Source organism: Macrosteles quadrilineatus, unplaced genomic scaffold, assembly GCF_028750875.1.
Source record: "Macrosteles quadrilineatus isolate MER2022 unplaced genomic scaffold, UCM_ALF_1.0 Scaffold_3__2_contigs__length_128488019, whole genome shotgun sequence".
NCBI lineage: Eukaryota > Metazoa > Arthropoda > Insecta > Hemiptera > Cicadellidae > Macrosteles > Macrosteles quadrilineatus.
The window spans coordinates 81,917,661-81,930,127 of NW_026542596.1; the positions used below are offsets into that span (position 1 = coordinate 81,917,661).

At 31.9% G+C, this 12,467-nt stretch overlaps 1 protein-coding gene across 1 annotated transcript in view; it reads left to right on the forward strand.

The window, feature by feature from the left end:
* LOC128989329 (uncharacterized) overlaps positions 1–12,467 on the forward strand; it is a 510,234-nt gene that overhangs the window by 91,934 nt on the left and 405,833 nt on the right. The window contains exon 3 of the mRNA XM_054411209.1: positions 7,731–7,781. The gene's annotated coding sequence lies outside the window, so the exon portion shown is untranslated. The remainder of the gene's footprint in view (positions 1–7,730; positions 7,782–12,467) is intronic.

The following is a 12,467-nucleotide window of genomic DNA, read 5'->3' on the forward strand; positions in this document are numbered from 1 at the left end:
TCAACGTTGCCCGCAGTTTGTTGACTGTTTGCTCCATCCAGCACCAATGTATACATCTATGACTCTTACCAGGATGAGATATTTAATGACTAAGCTTTAACATTTACTGGGTGTAATGTGTGTTAACACTAATGATTTTTTTTTTTACACAATTGAAAGTAGAACGACTATTGTTCGTATACGAAACTACTAAAACACTCGACGTAAAAACCTTTTTTATCCAGAAAGTGTGTTATTATGAGGTTATTTTTAAAAGGGTAAGAAACCTGATTAACACGTTGGGTGCTGATGACGGGAATTCCCGCCATTGCTTAACATTGAAATAAATGCAACTTTCATGTTCAAACATGTTGACAGCCCTAATAGTGTTAACGAGTGTGAATGGATAGTGCTTTTACATACAGTAGGATTGATTAAGTTTCGCTAACGTTAGGTTGAGGAGAAACCACCCTGATTCACCTCTTGTAGTGGAACACTTGTATTTAGAGATATTTAGAATAGGCATTTCTATAAAAATGTTTAATTCATTGTATCATTTTAACACGTTTCTCAATAGATAGACCTACAGTGTAAATCTTTAATCAAGTTATTTATCAGATTGTGAGATTCAGTACTGTGTGTAAACCCCCTGTAGTACTATAACTAAAGTAGTAGGAATATTAAGTGTGTTACAATTCCCTCAAAAATGTGTTTACAGACCCTTCAATGCATTCATCTGAACACTGAAAAGACATGTTTTTGTTTGAAGACGATTGACAATGTAATATTCTGCTTGGTTATATAACCAGGTGAGTTATTGCTTATAATTAGATCGTTTTATTTGGTTAAACGAGGCTATAAATTACTGAAATAAGGATAAAGGAATTGTTAACTACACATTCGACATTCACTTGGCCGGCTAAAAGCGATGACATAGTCGAAGAAATCCGACAATTCTGCATCAGAAGCCCCAAAATTCGATTGCTCGACGAGTTGAACATACCTAAACCAACACTTCATGATGTTATCTGTAAAATAAGAGCCAGTTAAGACATCAGAAAAACCCGCCGATCGCGTTAAGCGTACAGACTTCACTAGTTTTGCCCTCATATAAGATTGATCAAATTTTATTAAATTATTCCAAAATTTATGCAACCTGTTTTATGCAATTGGGTTAATCTTTTTATTTGTTTTTTAAAATAAACTTTAGATTTAATAGATTGTGATGACTGTTTGAATCTATCGAATTAACAATATAAAAAAGTGATGCATGCATTTAAAGTCTAATCCTTATGATTAGTAATAATAGAATATGAAACAGTGATGTAAGAATCATAACAGAAGCAATATGGTTTTAGTATCAAGTTTATGTCGGGTTCCAATCTTGCACCCCGGTTTTGTCATTTGATCTTCATCTCCATTTGAGCAGAATGAAATGACTTGTTATCTTCATTCCAAAACATTTCCCTCTTTATTCACTCGCATTTCCCTCTTTATTTACTCGCGTTTCCCCCTTTTCTGACTATTTTATGAAGAATATTGGGAGGTAAATTTGTTATATAATAGTTAATATTACCCTAGAAATTTTACTTAAAATCGAAACAGTACCACAGAGTTAATCAACATAAAAAAATATATATGTTAAAAAATATTATAAGGAATACAGGTTTTGAGCAAATTACAATTCCTATTAGGTAAACAATTACTATAACAAGTTGTTTAAATAATCCCCTCTAAAATATAAATATCTAAAAATACGTTGTATAGATTGTTTCAACCACAATTCCATAATAGAAACACATTAATTTACACTAGACCTACAAAAATGTTATTGAAAAAATTATTATAATGAGGTATGTTTGTAAATACAACAATATCGTTGTTTGTGATGTATTTTTCAAAAAGTTTATAATTTATCTGTTGATTAACAATGTAGTCATCAATATTGTATAACCTCCAACTACATTACATTAGAGTTTCGATAGTGTTTAGTTCATACACGTGTAATTGCATAAATCTTCCCAGAAGAGAAACGCAAATATTGACACTTCAGATGAACACCATAAACTTACCATGGTAACCAGATCTGCGGAGAATACATTGAGCTTAACTACAGCTGTGCACACATGTTGGACATTTTTACACTTGGTATTGTGTTTCATAATTTGTGTAAAGTGTTCGTACGATTTGGAATAGTGTTTTTACTAGACTCGATTGTAGTTTACATTCATAATATTATTTAACAACAATTCTTTAACATCCAGGTTTCTTTACTTGCTTTGACTAGTGTTGCCATCTATGCATACAATAAAATTATATAACTTTCAATAGACTATTTATACATACTTTGACCTTCATAGGGACTTTGTTTAAAATTAGTAAATTTGATACTATCTCTTGTAAAAGTATCATATAAATCAGTAAACCTTAAAAGAAACATTATATCTAAGGTCGATATTTGATATTCTTTGCAAGTCACTCTTTTCCCTCTGTCTCGAAATCTTACGTGCAGGATTTATTCTACAAGTTTTTTTTCATTTTGACAACAAAGAAAGATAAGTTTTTTTAAGGAATCAGTTTTAGGGGAGGAAGTTGATAATTTTCCCATCTAATCATTTATAATTGGGGAAGGGTAAGAGCTACTGGGTTCCTCCTAAACTTAAATAATATTTATGTAAGCCACTGAGGCAAAAAAAAAATGCTTCTTAGATATTACCATAGCTTGACAGTTGAAATTCTTTTTCATACATACTTTTAATAATACAATAATTTTATAATACTATTTTTTTGTGGGGAGGAGGCTAACATGCGTTTGTCCACACTGAAAAGCTCAATGTCATCTTTGAAGTAACACACTCCCTTGTGCTCAATGTCACAGAAATACTGGTTTAACACCCTCATTACCTACTTAGAACACTAGCCTGGAACTGTTCAGCACATTACGACAGGCTCACCCTTTTAACTATGTCATTAGGACTATCCTTCATATTTTCTTCCGAATGCTAAAGATAATAATCGACCTTCATAGCCTGAAGTATAGTCTCGGTCAACTGTTTGACAGAGTACCAGGTGCCCTCCCTTTGAAGCATAGCTCCAACAATGTTGTCGGTAGTTGTTTTGACACCGATCTTAGAGATCACGGAGGCTCGGCGGACATGCCACCTGTCACAAAAGAAAGGGTGTGCTCGGCCGTGTCTGCCATGCCGGGCCAGTACAGACAGTCCGAGCTGGCTTCCATTCTCCCATTTTGTACAGCTTAGGCCCGGAAAAGCCCTCGTGACCCGTTAAAACCTGGGTCACGAAATACACGACCTGACTATCGTTTCGGTTAGTATGTTTTATAGTCCACTACGAGTAATAATAATACTTATTATAATTTAAGGACCTATTTGGTTTAATGATAGATTCCTACTTACCTATTCATTTGGTGTTTGAGAATTAGGCCTACGTATCGTGAGTGAACCATTTTTTAACAAGCAATAAAAATAAAAATAAATGGAAGCCAATTGATGGCAAACACCTAGAATGTATACAAATTCGCTGCATCAATCACTCATTTGATACCACTGGGGCGCTGAACCTCGGTTACTATCGTGGTACTGACGTGGCAGTTCCGTAGATTAAACTTCTAAGTTTCCTAATGTTCTAGAGATCAAAGGGATATCAATTAATTTGTCTCTTATATTATTAAATTTAAATATCAAATGCGAGTAGGTAAAGGTTTTGAAGAGGTATTTATAATAGTTTTGTTTTATATTGTGTGTTAGTGAATCTTGTACGAATTTGAAGCTGCTTCTATATTCAGAACTGATGTCAGTGTGCATTTATATTTGTAAAATGTAAATCTTGCATAAAGTGTTTCTGAATCTGAATCTGTGTCAATTTAGAGATTTTTTTGTATTAGGTTCAGAGCATTTGTAAATCATTAACAGATTTATAGTCTTGCTATAGAAATAGAAATTTTATATTGCAATCTGTGATTTATTGATTTATACACATGGAATAGCAAAATAAAAACGTATAACAATATTTATTCAATTCTCTTATGCAATGAACCACTCAAGGAATCAACCAGAACTAAAAAAATATTTAGATTTATTTTAGTATTTATGTGGCAGTAAAGAAGGCGTGTTATTGACTCTAGAGGGGGATCAGGAAGTAAATTTCTGTATCCGCTTGAGTGGAAAATATTGCCCTTAGGGTGAGCCAAGAATCAATATCCAGTTTATGAAGCTTCTTCACACTATCATATCATCATACATTTATATTTTGAGATATAATGTTTTTCAGGTCTATATCGTCATCACCTTACCATACAGGATGTATATTTCCTCTACCAACATTGAGTTTATACATTAAATAAAAATAAAATAAATTAGTGACAACCGTTTTTGAGACTAAAACATTTAAATGTTATGTTTTAAAGATATTGCATTTAATTTATAGACGTGTCGTAACCAACATAAGTTTGTGAAGACTTAAGCTGTATGAAACGAAAGTTGTATTGTAGACATGTAACATAACATGTAAACAAGCTTAATGTTAGGTAATAAGAAGATTTTTGGAGATCTTTTGAAAGCTTGTGAGCTTTTTAATTTAAAGATGAGAGGCTTTTACCGTATGAACACGAAGATTTGGGCCAACCACTCTAAACTTGTTAAAAGAGTGGCTAGACTAATATTTCTTTAAGCCATTTAAATAACATAATATATTATTTAAAGTTGTGGTCACTCTTTTTTCAGATCAGAGCTGGTCAAGGTTGGTGCAATCCTAAAATCCTTTAAAAACTACCAAAATTACAACAGTAAAAAACCATACAAAATCCTTATAAAAACTACACAATTTAAAACATTTTTGAAATTACAAAACAGACAACGCCTAACACAACCATTTGTTTTTCACCAACCAATAATAAAATTTTGTCATTCGTGCAAGTAACAACATTTTTCATACATGGTGAACAATTTTACAAATTGGAATTGAATTACTTTTGTATCACGATCCAATTATTTAGCGTTGCCCTCGGCCTAATAGACTCAATTGTTGAGCAGCGTTAAGGTTACATTGTTTTCAGTGTTGTTCACGTGGAAAGGGATAAAGGGTTATTTTGTAGTTTATTTATATCGTAATGTTATTCATGGTATGGATTAATAACACACTGATAGTATTAACAATTAATGAACACAAATAACAAGAATAAAGTAAAATAGCTTAATTTGAAATTCATTGCAATGATGCTTCAACTTTTGTTTTGTTTCAAATTACTAATTTAAATCTTGGAACTTAAAATCATTTACTTAATAATCCAGTGTAAATATCCAATCTAGATGGATGTATGTAACCAATACTTTATTCATCGCCGTACAACGGAACGAATATAAGCAATATATTGTATAAGCCCTATTGTTCTATTTGTCTACGAGTCACTCACACACTACAGTCAAAAAATATTTTTCTTCCTTATTTAATATTTGCATAGCTTATAACGCACAGCAGGTGCTGTAAAATAAGATGAAAATAAAAAAAAATGGTTAAGCTTGGTTAGTGTGGAAGGATATTGGCAATTTAAAAAGTAGCGCTTTCAGTGAGATACTCAATTAATCTAAGTTAAGATTGAATATAAAATTGGTTACTAGCTTTAACGTAGGATAGAATGTATTGTTCTATTTTCTCATAATGAGATCTAAATACCATCACGTAGCAAACCTGCAGACTAAGCGAATTTCAGTTCGTTTGTTTTGATATTTACTAAAACATTCCCACAAACAATACATAATCTCCATTTAAATACCAGTAGGCCTACCTATTTTTGCTGCTTTAGGGGAGGTAAAAGAGTGCTTTTTTACCGACTGTTAATATTATAGGATAAAGTAAATAGATCCCCCAAATTTGATTAACTTACATCCATAAAAAAGCAAACTACAGAGATTTTCTTTTTCCCATGAGAATAACATGGGTATCTATAGGCTCAGTGCATTGTAAACATAGTTGCATGAATTTGCTAAGGGTAAATTTTCATATAACAGCTAGACGCATGTCACTTCATCTTCTAAACACTACATTCCAAAAACCAACAGGCTTTAGTAGTACTTTATACTTATACTTTTCGATGAAATGGCTACCATACAAAGTAGGTATTTTAAGCCAAGTATATATTATGGAGATGAGTGTAGGATGAGTGGCGCAATCTTGTAGTCTTGTTAGTGCCTAAGGGCGACAATTCATTAGACACAGCTGTTAATTAATAGCCCATACAGCCAATGGCAACTAAGGGACCTACAGTTTATAGTGGAATCCGAACCACAATTTTGCCGTGGTATATACGAATTGGCCTAATTATCAGGATAGTACTGCGGATAATCGTAGTACTCACTCGTGTGGACGTTAATCCACACCAGGGATTATCGTATCCACAGTCCATGCCTATAAATATCCACAATTCGTAACCTCCTAGTAGCTGGATTACAGGACGACGCCACCCATCCCAGTCTAACGGGTAAATCCCAGTAATAAATACGGCACTGGTTAAAATAAATGGAAATGAATATTGTATTTACCAACCAAAATAAAAATAAGTCTATTCAATGAAAAAGTTTCTTATTCAATGGCATTTTTTTTTGTATAACCATAGGTCAATTAGTAATATGAAATAAAACCATTAGGAGGAGCTTAGAAAAATAATAATTAAGAAAAATACTTAGTTTGGAAGGTAGTGTATCTTATTATTAGTTGTACAGTAATTATGTATGTACATCACCCAGAAGCCTCATCCATTGCAAGATCACAATATTGGTTGTTATTGAGCACACGATATTACAACAATACACGATATTGCAACAATACACAATACAGGGTTATTACAAATGATGTTCATGGTTTCATACATACATAAAATATAGTTTTATTTGTTATGCAAAGAAATAGGATGGTTACAACTTTTGAAAAACTCAAAAAGTTTCGACACAGATACACAGAACTGTAAATGCTCGATACGGGAACCCCTTGTGGTACGACAGATGTCAATAATGTAGTCAAGCTCTTGCTAGACTTTGAAAAGTGTGTCTAGCGTCTAGGTCTATTGTTTCGATAGCATTGGTAATCCGTTGCTGGATCTTAAGTATGCTATCTGATAATGGTGGTGTGTACGCCTTATCTTTGATGTATCCCCACAAGAAAAAAATCAGGGGGTGATGTCCGGAGATCTTGTAGGCCATTTCAGGGGTGTGTCATTATTCGGACCACCGAGCTCGTTCCATATCTCAGGCAGCACATTGTTAAGTTCAGCCCTACTACAAGTAACATTCAAATGCAGCAATTTCTCTAAATTCCAAGTGTCACTTGCCAATATAGTGGTTACTAGGAGGATAATCGTTAAACCTGGTTCTAAAGTGTCGTTGCACACTAATAACAGATTGGTTAATGTAATATTCCAACATTGGAAAAAAGCTTTCCTGCCTTCAAATTCAGCCATTACACAACACTTACAACAATTGACTTGACAAACAGCTGATATGCACCCAAACCAATGTAAATGAAACTTTATGAGTTTTTCTTTCCAATGGTACCAACTAAAATAGTCTTGAAACAAATTAACCTAGTTATATTTATAATCAAAATCAGGAACATCATTTGTAATAACCCTGTATTGATCTCTAAGTTACTATGTACTTTTAATTAGGCCTATATCTAATTAGATTTTTCTATCATGAGCTTTTATTTTTACTTAATGATTGTATTATTTTATGTTACAGTTTATTGTGACCCGTGAGTGCAGTGTGGAAGGATCGACGTAGTGTTAGTTGGTGAGCTACATATTTTTAATTATTTAGTTATATATGTAAACTGTTTTGATGTATTACGTACACAACCAAAACGTAATTATGATAAAGTAGTTAACAAAAGGCATACAAATTTGCAACTTTTTCGTCTAGAACTCCGTGTTGTTTTTAACAAGAGTTTGATTTCGGTCTGGATTCTTATATTCCAAGATTAGTAATCACGATACTGTTTAATACTTACCATGCTAAGCAAAATGACTTATTCATTACGCAAAATTTCATAAAAAACTTGATTGATTTTATATAAGGAAAATAAAGAAATCGTAATTAGAATCATGTAATAACAGTTAACCTTTTAGAAGATAGGAAAAATACATTGAATTTTAATTTAAGCAAATTTACTGAACTAATCAAGCAATTAAAATGTGGAAGTGGAATTGACATTTCCAATTAACACTTTGGTCGTCTTTCTGAGCAGTTAACTCCTTTTCTCAACTATTCGTTCTCAGCGTTATTATATTTTTAATAGTCTATATTCGTTTTTGAACACCATAAAAAATAATAAGTTTTGTAATATTATTTCGTCACTTTAACAAGAGCAGACCAAACATTAAGATTTTACTAGAATTATACATCCACTTCAATTCATCATTTAATACGTTTTACCAAGTATTATGGTTCTAAAAATTGTATTTTTAATTCTTTTTGAAGATTATTTATATTGATTCATTTATATTTTATTTATACTCGTATTAATTCATCTATGATTATATTAAGATGGTTTTTTTGCCCCATAACATGATAATTTATAAATTTGGAAATTTAAAATATCGTTAATACACGAAATTTTTAACTAGTCAAAGTTTTCCTTGATTATTTAGTTTAAAGTTCAAGTCATTACAATAATAGTTTGATTTAGAATTTGTCGTTTACAAAAATTAGCATGTACTTCACTTTAGATATTTTTGAGGAAACACCTATTGTATTTATATTATCGATTTGATAGAAAACAGGGACAGGGCTTGGTTATTTAATAGACAACCTCTTCAAGGAACTTACCTTGTTATGATTGTTTTTCTGTTCTTTTTTTACTTAAGTTCCTCCAGAGTTATATTTGACAATTTATAAACAAGAAGTCTGCGAAATAATGAAAGTAATACTTTAAAAGGAACGTACTGAGCAGAGGTGACGGCTAGAGTCTATGCAAATTTAACCTGTTTATGAGACGAGGGATGCAAATGTTGAACAACACCTGTGAGAACCGATAACAGGGTTAAACTGAAAACATTACAATTTCATCAAAACATTTGCTTTAGAGTCAGAGGTATTATGAATTCTCTTTGAATTTTTTTATAATTATTGAGTTGAAATATTTAAACAAATAATTGGGAAATAGACAGCAAATGCAACTTTTAAACTTGTATGTTTTAGTGTATTGAGCGAATAATACTATAATATACTATGAACATTAAACTTGTATTAAAAACTAGTGTTACGCAGTAAAGTGAAGGTTTGCAAAGTAAATTTTAAACAAAATAAATTTATGTTTTCCTTTTTTTCCTTACTGGACACTTTTATAGCTTAATAGACCGTTTTTATCAGTTGCACGAGTGCATTAGAAGCTTAGTTTAAGTGTGTCACAACACATTGCCAATATGGAGTAAAGTATACATTCCATCATACATTAACTTAAAAACCTAATTTGAGTTTTTTTTTTATCTCAAATTAAAATATAAACCAAAATAAATAGTGTTCCTAAATATGTAATACGTTTAACCCAATGAAGAAAATCTATTTCTTATGAATATGTTACTATTATCCTTTTTGTGATTAATATCGAATCTGGACCTAAATACTATTTTCCATTTGGCTTTTGACCAATGATGCGATCTACCAAAAGGCTACTTTAGATGTAACAAGACATATATACTTTTCCTTACTAAAATACAAAAACTGAAAAACCCGTCGAAAGACTCAAAATATCAAAACAAAAGTTAAATAATAATGTAAAATGAAGTATTATTTAGAATGTGCGTCCATTGTCTACTTTTATAAATCAATAGAAAAGTTAATTACAACTTCACTCCGGACAAGACACAAGACCCAGCGGATTTAAGTGGAATAACATGGAGCCGGGTAAAATACAGAAATATCCAGACCATCTGCCAAGGGCTGTTTTGTAGCAAGCAAAGGATTATTTGTTCATTGACTGCAAATGCATTTTGTGTTGTATGGTTTAGAAAGTCTAGAAACAAAAATAATGAAAAATAAATACATTGAAATTGGATATAGATAACAAAATATTTTTCTGAATAATTATGAGGAGTCTCATGCAAATCAAATATTGTACTGTGCTGTAAATTGCAAATTATCAAATTACTAATTCTGCAAGGAGTCACATAAATTGCATACCAAAATGTAAACTATACCTATTAGCCTAGCCTCACCTCAATGTTTAGTCAGTAATAATAGGAATAGTAATGTATAAATAAACGTATAATACTGTATGTAATATTTGTATAGTTCAACAATATTCTGAAGCATATTAGGATTTCAGATAGACATTTTGTCAAATTGGAATAACAATCCCTTGCAATATTAAACGTCATACGATCCAATTTATGTCATCTTTATACCAGTGCAATGACAACCAAAATACCATTCATTCTACGTAATATATGACAAAAATAGGGTCTACACAGAATAAAAACTGATTACCATGATGGTTAAATTAAAGTATTTTTGAAATTTGCATGACAATCTTAAAATTTCTTGCAAAAGCGCTAAATTTCGAGTTTAAAAGTGCACACGACAATTATACGCATATTTAATGAATAATGTATGTGAAGTTTTGGTAATTCTGAGCCAATTATGGGCCAACTTCAATCTTTCTCATATTACCTTTGATTGGTCTTTTGGTTGGTAGTAACAGGAAAATGGAAGAATGTTTAGTCAGAAAGCAAGTATTCGGAGGTTAGTTTAGTCAGTTACTGTATTTATGTTTCCGGCAAAAATATGTATTGGGTTTTAAATGCTGCTACATGCGCCTGGCCTAACCTAACCCGATCTAACCTAACCTAAACAAACTTAACCTCACCTAAAACCAAACCAAACCTAACCTAACTGGTTTGTAGCGGCTGATAATGAATGGCAACGTGGAATGACCTTTGACCTTTAAATATTGGCCTGCTCCAAATTCTTCCTTTCCGGCAAAAATTCTTATTTTTTTCAGTTACTTCTAACCAACAGAACAATCAAAGAAATATAAGACAAATTGAAGTTGACCCATACTTGAATCAGAATTACCGAAGTGTTAAACATTCTTGCAGTGTATAAACTATGCTTGTGTGAAATTATTTATTTTACATGACTGATCTGAAAAAAATTTACCATTTTCTAAAAGTCCAATGATTACAACGATTATTAAAAAAAAATATATACAACACATTGTTTTTACATGAAAAATATTTGTGTTTCCTGTCCAAAATGGAAGCATCATTATTCAACCTTTGCTCAAGGGAAATCTTGCCTGTTAGGATTGTCTAAGCTTTCTTAGACGATCGTAAATCATTCACTTGTCAGCCTCGTGGTATGAAAATCTTCCTATAAGTAGAAATATATTATGTCTTTACGGTTTAGGACCTTATGTTATACCCACACAATTTACTGGATAGGAGAAAATATTTTGTTGTGTTGTTTCTCAAAATGTGATCCGCGGACCCCTGGGGGTCCGCAAAAAACATTCTTGTAAAATTTGTTTTATCTAGACTGTATCACTCCCACCAAATTTCTATTTCTGAAAATGACAGTTTTGGTTTGCTTTTTCGTTTGGTGGTTATATATTTTTTAACTTGTATAAATTAGTCATCTTTTGAAATTATAAATTTAAATAAAAACTATGGGACCATCTGTTGGGTGCCCCCAGTAGTTAGTGGGGGCAGGGGGGTAATTGTAGGGGTCCGCACTTCATACATAATTAAATACGGGGGTCCTTGAGTAGATGAAATTATAGAACCCCTAAGTTTAACTGATGTTATAAAATCGAAACAATTGTAACTGTTATAGTTAAGTTTTACTATTATTAACCTCAAAAAGATTTTTTAATTCGCTGCATTCGTTTAAACTTGTTTCAGGAATCTTGGGGAACTTGTTCCCATGGTGAATTTTCTTTTTAATGTATATCCGAATCACCACTATGGCGTACTGGATTGAGATAGAAATCTCTTATTATCCTCAATATTTTAAATTTGTTAAGACCGTTAAAATGAGTTGTGATTCTGCTTTGCGTTTAAAACTTTTGAGCTGTCCCCAAAAAACCCCTTTTGGGGTCCCAAGCAAACTTGTCACATGAACCAGAAGCATTATTATTATGTTATATAAAGGTATACAGAGTATAGAACTCCTTGTGTAACTCATGGAAAGGTTAAGACGGTTTCTTCATACTTTTTCCTAACACTGTGTATGAGGTGTTCGTTTGCCTTCATAATCATAAATATAAACGCCTTCAACTCTTCAAAGGTAAATGTATATTTTATTTCTTTTCATATCTAAAAAGTATAACAAAAGACTTGAGCCAATAGTGAACAGTTAAATGATTTTTAAAAGGTAAAACGATATAAAATCTCTTTGTTTATATTCCTTCAATATTTTTAAACTAATCGCTTGAAAAAATATTGGATGAAAGATGAAATCTGCCAATTCCATTTCTGC